The sequence below is a fragment of the Coptis chinensis genome, chromosome 6 (genome assembly GCF_015680905.1).
Source record: "Coptis chinensis isolate HL-2020 chromosome 6, ASM1568090v1, whole genome shotgun sequence".
NCBI lineage: Eukaryota > Viridiplantae > Streptophyta > Magnoliopsida > Ranunculales > Ranunculaceae > Coptis > Coptis chinensis.
In genome coordinates, this window is record NC_141461.1 from 21,633,212 (window position 1) to 21,644,213 (window position 11,002).

General features: G+C 36.2%; 1 pseudogene across 1 annotated transcript; it reads left to right on the top strand.

Moving 5' to 3' along the window:
* The first annotated feature begins 6,662 nt into the window (after positions 1-6,662).
* Positions 6,663-10,515, top strand: LOC147492079 (omega-amidase, chloroplastic-like; annotated as a pseudogene). Its single transcript, XR_015199434.1, has 9 exons — positions 6,663-6,666; positions 6,836-7,050; positions 7,174-7,267; positions 7,884-7,962; positions 8,135-8,150; positions 8,243-8,324; positions 8,400-8,482; positions 8,785-8,906; positions 9,988-10,515. The product of XR_015199434.1 is annotated as an omega-amidase, chloroplastic-like (transcript).
* The last annotated feature ends 487 nt before the right edge of the window (positions 10,516-11,002 follow it).

Below are 11,002 nucleotides of genomic sequence, written 5' to 3' on the forward strand. Positions count from 1 at the left end.
AGATGCAATATTTCCCAAATGAGAAGAAAATTGTTCTCGAATTTTCTCCTACAGGCACCCATTCGCATTAAAGGTCACCGCTAACTTAGATCCACTATCAATCGCCATTACCTTGGATCTCACGAGAACCTCTTAGCGTCTTGCTTGATAGGTGAGATTCTTTGGAAGAAGGATTACTACTTTCAAGTTCTGCATCCCAGTCGATAGCATCATCGAGTCGATAGCATCACCTTCATCACTAGAATCTCCTTCACTCTCTTCTTCAATGGCCCTTAAACTTGGCTCGGTTGGTAGTAGTCTTACTTCCATCCTCGTCATTACAATAATCTTCATCGTCAAGATCTTTATCACTTAAGTCGTGAGAGAAGAATTCCTTTTGTCCTAGATCTTTTAACAACTTTTTTGAAACTCTGGATAAAACCCCATTAAAGGAAAACAAAAGATTAATGAAAATTATAAACAATACTTAACAAAGGAAACACAAAAATCTAACATATATAAACAAAGATGTTAAGCAAAACATAATTAAACAACACCTTAGACTTTGTAGAACCCTCGCCTTTTTTGATTTGTGAGATTCATTTGAAGAAGGGTTCTCTCTATTGCCACGAGAGTAAGAATTTGGGACTATGTCGTAGTCCTCATTGAAATCATGGGCATCTTCTTCCTTGCTAAAGTCCCCATCGATGGAATCTGAGTCGTTAGTATCTCGGATGGGCATTTTACCCATCTTAGATCGTTTAGTTGTTGTTCCTTTATACTCTGGAATTTAAAGAATATAACATAAAGGTTAACATAAAACACCCTTAAACTTGGGAATGAATTAGGTGAAAGGCAACAGTTATATATTAAGATTAAAGTGCAACTACATATATTGGGAATGCTAGTGTGTGTGTGTGTCTGTGTGTGCTGCAATAACCAGTGCTGAGAGTTACCTAAAGGCACCCGGCGGTAGGTAAGTTAGACCTATACTAGGAGTCTCATACATACTTAAAAAGCGGGCGAATATAGCAAAGATCACGGGGAAGCACTAACTACTAGTTAGCGGCTATTCATGGAGACTCATACATGTGCCAAACTAACTAGGACTAGTATGGCTTCTTCGCTCCAGCTTGCATAAGGAAGAAAAGGAGAGGAAGATAGGTGATCTTACCTTATTCTTCTTAGAATTAGACTTCTCTAAGGTACACAATTTTTTTCTTTGACAAGTGGGACTCATTGGCTTGAGAGGCTGAGTGTGGTAGACTACCATCACTTCTATTTGATATCGTTATCCCAAAGATTTGATGTATTCTAAGAGCACTACAATAGCTAGTCTTTCATTAAGTTTCCTTTTCTTAGCTTGTTTTGAACTCTGTCAACATGCCAACAAAAATTCTGTTAAATGAGAAACATGTGTATACACAAACATTATCAACAAAAAGTCTTACCTCCGCTTTCGACATTTTGTTTGAAGTGAAGTGTCTTTACGTCCTTGTCAAAATCCTGAAATGTCAACGATGCATAATGTGGCAGAAAACATCAAGACACAAAATTGATATGAACAAGACAGGAGAGAGTACCAAAAACAAATCACAACACATATTAATAAAAACAAACAACCAATACTCATACTAAGATGAACAAACAACCGAAGTGCCAAACAAATCAAATACTAATATTAATAGGAAAAACTACCAGAACTAAACAACCAGAACTCATAGCCGAAAATATTAATACAAAAAATGTTTTACTAAATTGCCGAAAGTACATGCACTACACATAGTCTCCCTCACAGTCCTTTCTAACATAGCTACCATCTTCATCATCAATGTTCTTGTCAATTCTCGAAACATCTAGTGGTCCTGAGAATATATCGACATTCTCCTCATACATATCCAAGTCATGACGCCCTCTTGGTGGGGATTGTAATACAACATACCAATTGGAATCATTGTTGTCCCTTGAATAAAAGACCTGTTTCGCTTGTGATGCTAAAATGAATGGTTCTTTTTCGAACTGGCGTTGTCCTTGATGGAGGTTAACCAAAGTAAATCCATCTTCCACCTTGACACCATTTCCTACATTTGCCCAATCACAAAAAAAAACAGGCACTTGGAAGCCAATGTAGTCGAGCAAAATTATATCTTTGATGACCCCATAGTAAGAAACATTGTTCATGACTTGGTTTCTGTCCTTTGAACTAGATCTACACATAGTTGTTGACTCAACTGAAACACCACTATTTTGGTTGGACTTCTCAAAGACTTTTCTTTGTGGTAACGTTGACCTTTGACAATAAATGAAGAATACGACATTGCTAACTTCCTCGGTCCATTGGCAATCCACTTTAATGTCTCGTAGATATTCTCACTAGTGTCCTCTACAATCTGTCCAAATTCATACATAAGTATCACGATTATTATCTACATATGTAAAAAGGGTAACGCAAATACACAAAAGTCACAACTCGAACCTTCTCCGCGTAGCCATTCGAGAAAACTTTTCTACATGTCTCTTCCACAACAAATTTCCATTTCTTGAGAGTTGTTTGTTTTGCTTCCGTAGCTCATCCATATGCTTTCTAACCAAAGAAAAATGGTAAAAGAAAATTAAGGTGCGTCTTTTCAAAACTCTAAATTTCAATAATTATTACCATACTCACTCAAAATATGGCTCGACTCATACCGTATTGAACAACACATATAGATGGGCAAAGATGTAACCTTTCTTTACTTAATCTAATCGAAACTCCTCTAGAATTCGCCTACCATCAAGTATTGCATCATTTGCAAAACTATCATTTTACTTCGGGCGAAGTACTTATCTCAACGGTTTGTTTCATAAATTCACTACAAAATCTCATGCCCTCTTCCGCAAGAAGATAGCACTTTGCAATGGAACCCTCGGTCTTGCAAAGTTTCGACATATCCTTTCAACTCTTTCATGTATCTAAAGACAAGAAATAACATCAATAGTAAATAAGAAACAAGTAGTGGAATATAATCATTAACGTTTTATGAATGAGTATAAATTCACCTTTCAAAAGCATACATCCAACGCGAAATGAACTGGTCCACCAAGCCGTTCTTCTCGTGCTAAATGAATTGTTAAATGGATCATAATATCAAAGAAGGATGGAGGGAAGAACCTTTCTAACATGCACAAAGTCTTTGCGTCTCTCGAGCTTTTTAGTCTCTCCAGATTAACGACTTTTTTGCATAATTCATTGTAAAAGGCACATAAGTGAAAAATTGCAGTCCTCGGTCCTTTCGGAAGAAGCCCCTTAACGCAACCGCACAACAATTGTTGCATTAAAACATGGAAATCATGGGACTTGAGACCTGAAATCTTGAACTCATCCCCGATATAACCCTCCCGATATTTGAGCTATAGCCATAAGGTAGCTTTAAATCTTGTAATCTCTTGCAAAAAATCCTTTTTCAACTTTCGATAGTGTGTGTGGTGCGGTGGAAGATAAGTTCTCATTGCCAAAACTCCTCGATGCAATTCATGCCTAATTCCCAACTGTTGCAAATCTTGGCGAGACTTAAGATGGTCCTTTGATTTGTTCTTCACATTAAATAATGTGGCAATAATGCTTTCGCACACATTTTTCTCTTGGTGCATTACGTCCACATTGTGACGCAAAGGATTATACTGAAAAATTCGAAAAAAATTAATATTGCTCAAAAAAAATAAAGTTGGCTTACCTAGGGTATCTAAGAGGGTGGAGGACCACTGAGTATGGGGGCATGCAATACACTCTAGAGGGTGCAAGGGGGCAAAGTGCATTCTAGAGGGGGGGGGGGCATGATAATGCAAGTGTCATAAGGTCATACATTTCTAGTTAGGCCAAAATATCGGTTCATTTTAGTGAACTGAATCATATTATCAGCGTAACTGTGGCCCTTACTCCCCTTAGACTATTTCCACACTAGTCGAAGTCAGATTCCACCTAAATAGTATCAAACAATGTCGCAATGTGTCTTAAAATTATTTAAAACTCCTAAGGCCTTTAGTAATTCAGCAGGGGTCTTGTTAAAAATATACTTGGGCACATAACTAGAGCATACTTGGGTTTGGTTCAACCTCGTAGTATGGAGTAGAGGTTTGAACACTTAATTTAATTGACAAGTACAATTCTACAATGGTACATTCTATATTTTCAGCACAAGCATGGATAGTATGTAGTGACAGAGTTGTTATAGACATCTTAGGGCATAGAGTTCAGAGTGGTCAACCTAGGCTTCTAGATAATTACTTCAAAATATATATATATATATATATATATATATATATATATATATATATATATATATATATATATATATATATATATATATAAAAAGTATAAAACATTACCTCCCAATAAGGCAAATCAAAAAATATTGACCTCTTCTTCCACATTAGAACATGTTCTTCCCTCTTCCTCTTCTTCGTTTTGTTTTCATCTTTTCCAAAGTCATTTTCTATTTTGTCCACCACAACCTTAATTTCTGAACCAGACATAACTTTAGGTTTCTCCCGATATTCATGCTTTCCATTAAACCATCTTCTTTTCTTTCGAAATGAGTGATTTGGCGAGAGGAAACATCTATGATCCATGTAAACTATTTTACCACTAAAGGGCAACCACATTGAATTTGTATTAACACCACAAGTAGGGCATGCAGTTTTACCCTTTGTTGTGCAACCGGCTAAGTTCCCAAGGGCGGGAAAATCATTCACAGTCCACATTAGTACTGCCTTTAGGTTGAAGATAGTCTTAGTAAATGCATCATAAACCTCCACTCCTTTATTCCACAACTCCATTAAATCATCGATAAGTGGTTGTAGATATACGTCGATTTCATTTCCAGGTTGCTTTTTTCCAGGAATCAGTAATGCTAGCATCAAATGTTCCTTTCTCATGCATAGCCATGGCGGGAGATTGTATGTACACAACATGACTGGCCAACAACTATGTGTTGAACTAAGATTACTAAATGGGTTAACTCCATCAGCAGCAAGACCAAGTCTAAGGTTGCGTGGCTCTGCTGAGAACAATGGCCATTTCTTGTCAACTTCTTGCCATGCCTCAGAATCTACTGGGTGTCGCATGTTACCATCTGTACTCTTGTTGTTGTGATGCCACCTTAAATGTTCAGCCATCTTTGGCAATTGAAACATTCTTTTAAACCTTGGTATTATAGGAAAATACCTTAACACCTTTGCGGGAACACCTTTCTTAATCTCATTGGTCTTCTCATCCACAAACCATCGCGAAGAATTGCATTTTGGACACTCATCAATTTTTCATCCCTAAAAGATAACAATCGTTAACACAAGCGTGTATCTTTTTCTCTTCGAGTTGAAACTCTTTGATTAACGAGTCTGCCGAGTATGAGGAGTCAGGAATGGTGTTCCCCGCTGGTAACATATCTTGCAATACCCTTAGAAGCCCATCAAAAACTATCCGAAACACCATGCGTAACTTTAAGCTTGTACAAGACAACTATTGCTGCCAACTTTGTGTATTTGGTGCAACCTGGATATAGAGGGAGTTCAGCATTTTCAAAGAACTCTTCAAACTCTGCACCCATTCTCTCTTCAGTAATCCCCGGTTCGAAAGCATCGTCATGCTCAAATGCAGCTTCACATAATTCATGTGTCTCTGTGGTTTCTATACCAGATTGCACTGCATCTAGTGGCTCCCCGTGCCAAAACCAAGTAGTATCGTCATATCCATACCATTTATCACCAAGTGTTCGACTGACCTTGTTATCATCTCCACGACGAAAATTCTGACATACTTTGCAAGGACATCTCAATTTCTTTTCTCCAGTTCTAGTTTTAGCAAGTTCCACAAAGTTCTCAGCCGCTTTTCTATACTCTACTTCATTTCTATAAAAAAAAAAAAAACAAACAAAACCAAACAAAATAGAAGAAAACAAAAAGAAATTACTAAATGTGGTAAATATATGTCAAATTTTATGAAAGGCAATATAAGGACTTCTTTTCTAACCTCTCAATGGACCCAAGCTTTATCCATCATTATGCTACCACTTCCTAACTTCAAATCTGATCTGACATAAGCAAAAGAGTTAAGTCGCTAAACCACTTCCATAGTTATTTAACCTACACCTACATCAAAGACGCTTAAACTACATTCTTTGAAACTAGAACACATTATCACATAAATCAACGATCAAAACTTGAACCAAAGAACAATTGAACCATAGATTAAGTAAACATGAACCACCAATAGTACTAGTTATTAGTACAACCAAAATAAAAGAAAGCTACAATCAAAAACTGAAAAATTGAAATTCAGAATCATTCATATAGGCTATAAATTATTGGCAATAGAGACGAAAGCAATAAACATGCAGAACCCGACCAAATGATGAAATTTTCTATTCCTTTTCTCAAGAAAAAAAAATATAAAACTAGTTTAATTATGCATGTTTCAAATTATCTTATCTAATTACTAATAATTTTGGCATAAAATTACATAACCCCAATTCATAATTCACTAATTACAAATGATTCAACATAACGCATAAAACACCCCACACTACCAAAAAGCGAAGTTTACCCGACCGAGGCCATAAAGAATACCTCGGCGGATTCCGTCTGTAGGAAGTTCCCAACACATTATGTCCGTCGGGTATAATCTGACCATCTATCGGGCAATCTCAATGGGTACCCAACGGTTCTATGAGAGTCGTTAACGGTAGGCATATCTCTTCCAAATACCAAGCAGCAAACTAATGTGTGATTCACAAGAGTATTTAGTATTTACATATGCATGGTAGTTTTCTACATCATTGCTTCATGTGGGAGTTTAAAATGCAGGAAATGTGGAACTGAGTGAACTGTCCTTATGCAAGTGATAATTTCTTAAATTTTACTGAGGATTTTAGGGACAAAAATGTATCACCATCATTCAAGATGCTATCGGAAGTTGCACATAATAAAGGGATCACTATAGTTGGTGGATCTATACCTGGACAATGTGGTGGGAGGTTGTATAATACCAGCTGTATATTTGGAACAGATGGAGAACTACTGGCTGAGCACAGGAAGGTATTTGAATTAATTTCGATAAGTCAGCTTAAATTATGCTACCATGGTGTCATTTAGGCCCTTTGATAACTAGGGCATGTAGTTTGATGAATTTTAGACACTTTCATTTTTGATGATCGGCAGGTGCATCTGTTTGACATCAACGCACCTGGAGATATTTCCTTCAAGGAATCTGACAACTTCACTTCTGGTGATAGACCTACTGTTGTGGATACAGGTACTTATTATATATGTAGGAATTAACAAAAGAAACTTCATTCGATACTTTGCATCCACTTATGGTGATACTTGGCTCGACCGCTGGGTGCGTGACCAATATATATCCGGTGTTTAGTCGACCTCACGGAAGATGCATAATACCATGATCTCGGGACAATTAGGCCAAGCCGATGAATTGGACATCTTCTAACCTTTGTTTTACTTGGTGTGTACTTCCAGATATATGTCATTCACCAAAATCGTTTACAGCAATGTCAAAAAACTATTTTTGCAGCCATCTAGTTAGTGATGCTTAATGTGGTGGGGCTTCAACCGGTTATATTTTGTGTTGGATAGTTTCTCTTTTAGCAAAGATGAATGGGGGGTTTTGACCTTTTGTAGTAATACAAACTTTTGGTTGAGAGAAGTATTCTTAATTTAGTGCAAACTTAGCTCTTTGGTGCTAGTGGTCTTCTAATTGTATGTTTTCGTTTTTATTATTATCATCATCGTCATTATTATTATCATCATATTTTATTCTCGTCTTAAAACTCTCACAGTATAAACGTAGATCTTTTCTCTGTTAAATGTTCTGCTTGCTTGCTAATATTAAAGTTACTATGACTGGATACCAGGTGCTCATCTTATTTGCTATCCAGGAGCATTCAACATGAGTACTGGTGAGGCACTGTGGGAGCTAGTACAGAGAACAAGGCAAGAGTATATCATGAGTCATATTCTTGTCATCATCGAGCCTGTTATATGATTGATTCTATCTGCCCAGATTAAGCTTGTCCCTTATGCAATACCATGATTATAGTTCCTTCATGATACAATATACCTTCGTGTTCATTTACTGATCTTTTCTTTCCCATTATGTTTCCAGGGCAGCTGATAATTAGGTGTTTTTCAAATCTAATTCTCCGTTATATATTTCTGAGATTGAAAATGGGTTTGTGAATTTTGTATCTATTCTTTTTTATTTTGTTGACAGTTGTTTGTGGCAACTTGCTCACCAGCTCAAGACTCTAGTGGCTCTTACATGATTTGGGGGTCATTCAACACTTGTTGGATCAGTAAAACGTCTTTAATCTGAAGTGTTCAGTGTTTTAATGATAGTCACCAACATGAGCTTTTCTTCTACTTCGCAGTTTGGTGAGATAATTGAAACTGCAGTTCATGAGGAGACAACTGTTATTGCTGAGGTCAATTATTCCATGATTCCATTGCGAAGGTACTTCTTCATACTGAAAAGTAGAAGGATATTAGGTGAGGTTGGTTTTGCTTGTGCTAGATTCAATTCCATCGACCAATTTTATTGCCAAGTCATCGTAAAAACACTTCCCAACATCTTGATCTCCCTTTTTTAATGTGATTCAACTTTCAAATGTGTTAAATGACGAAGTCCTACACTTTCGAATTGTATAACAGCTGTAATTTCTTTTCTCCCTTCACCTTGCTTAATACAAAAGTCTGAAGAATGTTTAGATATTTAAACTCTCTCTGTCTACTACTAATTGTATTGAATGTGCACAGGGAAAACCTTCCCCTTGAGAAACAGAAATGGAGTGACATACACAAATTTGTTGACATCCAAGAAATGAACAATGGGGCGGTTTCATAATGTTGTCCACTTCTCTTAAGTTCACCACAATCAGGTTTATAGAGCTTTTGACATATACTTTTTTTTGTTTCCTTAATGTTTACAGTGAAATGTCCATTATAAATTCTTGTAGAAGTAGCATAAATCCCGAATGCAGTATCTAAATTTAATCTATTTTTTCATTTTCATATCGGGCTATAAACAATTGTAGTTATCCCCTAGCCTCGTGTGGTGGATTTTGCACATAGTTGGCCTTTTTACTCTCTAGTCTTGATTTCCTTCACTGTTTTGGTACCCAAGGAACTTTATCCAGCTGTTGTGTTTGGCTCTAACAAAGAGCTAATTAATCTTTATCTAATTTCCCATAGATGGATTTCACAGTCCTTGTGGCTAATGGAAATAAACAGTACCCATCTGTAGCTGTACATCTAGTGGGCAGTTTTAGTAGTAGTAATGTAGTATATATATATCTGCCACCTCATTTTGCTATGTTAAAATGACAAATCTGATATGTCTTTGTTAATGTGTTTGTCATGCATTTCCTGCATATTACACGATAAAGACAATAATCTGAGACCTTAATTCGGATGGCCTATTTAGATAATCATAACCCTCTTTACTTTCCTTTGAAACTCTATTACATATATGCTTTCAAGTGCATTGTATACGAGGTTTCACTATCCTGCTCATTTTCAGTTATATTTTTGTGATGGTTCTCTAACTTGATTTCATACTTTAGTTTTGCAACATTTGTCATCCCCAAAGCGTATTACAATAGTTCTCAGAATCATTGTGGCAGTTTGAACAATTCTATACCTTCAACCGATAATTTGTGGCTCTTGTATGGTTATTTTTATCATTCTTTGAGATAATAGGGCCATTTGCTATTGTTCAATCTTCTTTGTTTCATTTAGAATTCCACAGTAATTTGTTGCTTTCAATTTTTTGAACTGCTTAGTCCCCCCTTTTCCTTGAAAACCTCTACAAAGTTTCACGTGGCAACATTTTCAAAAATATTAGGGATAATATTGTTGTTTCAACTCCATATCGGTAATAATATGTAATTGGTTGTCAGTTATCTGTTTCTTAAAAGCTGGTTTGTTTGTTGAGCTTCCTGACCTTTTCTGTTTCAACAGTGAGACACCACGTTATGGTATGGGAAGTGAGACTCCTATGCATCTATCACGAATCCACTACATCTGTATATGACTCCTATGCGAGATCCTAGAAGTAGTGTCTAAAACTGTTGGAATGTTCATCGACAAAGGTTATCAACGCCGACGGCCTATTCTGACTAATTTGAACCGCCAGAAGCCTATGCCGATCGAGCATTTTCCGACGGGCTTGCGTCAGTTTTCGTCAGTCGGGTAAAGTCGTTTCTTTTGTAGTGCCAATTCATGATTAATTAAAAATATCAAATATACAAACCAATAACAAACACTACAGTTCATAATTCACTAAAGCAATTTAACACTTCATACAACACAAAACCCAAATTCACAAATAATCATCAGACGACTAAGTTGGAGTTTGACTTTGTACAATAACATATAATTTTAGAATCAAATATGAGAAGATGGATGAATTTGATGAACTTACCAAAATATTCAGGCTTGAGATGTTCACGTTGTTTGGCTTAATTTCTTCAAACTCAATTCACCTGAACACCCAGTACACAAAGAAGAAAAAAAAACAATTGAAGTAAAATTGAAATAAAGACAAAATAACTAAGACCTAAATGGAACTAAAATTCAAAAATTTAACAAAAGACAGAATTTTTTAACAAAAATTCAAAAAGAGAATTTTTTATTTGTTAAAAATAAAGATGGAAATGAAAACATGGGGTTTTTTTATGGAAGAGAAGATGAGTACGCACATTATAATCTGTTTTAGCTTTTCTTCGCCTTTTTTCTCCGACTTTTGACGATTTGGGTTTATCCGATAAAACTTTTTGGCTTTGTTTTGAGATGAAGAGAAGGAATGAATTGATGGGTCGGTGGAGATAAATGTGGTGGTGGGGTGATTGGAGGGTTTGGATTAGAGAGAAAACAAACAATGGGGTTTTTTTCTTTTTTTAGTTCTTAATTCGGAAAGAAGAAAATTGAGTCAAAAAAGAAGGGCGCGAGCTAAAAATTGGCTGGGTTTTTCATT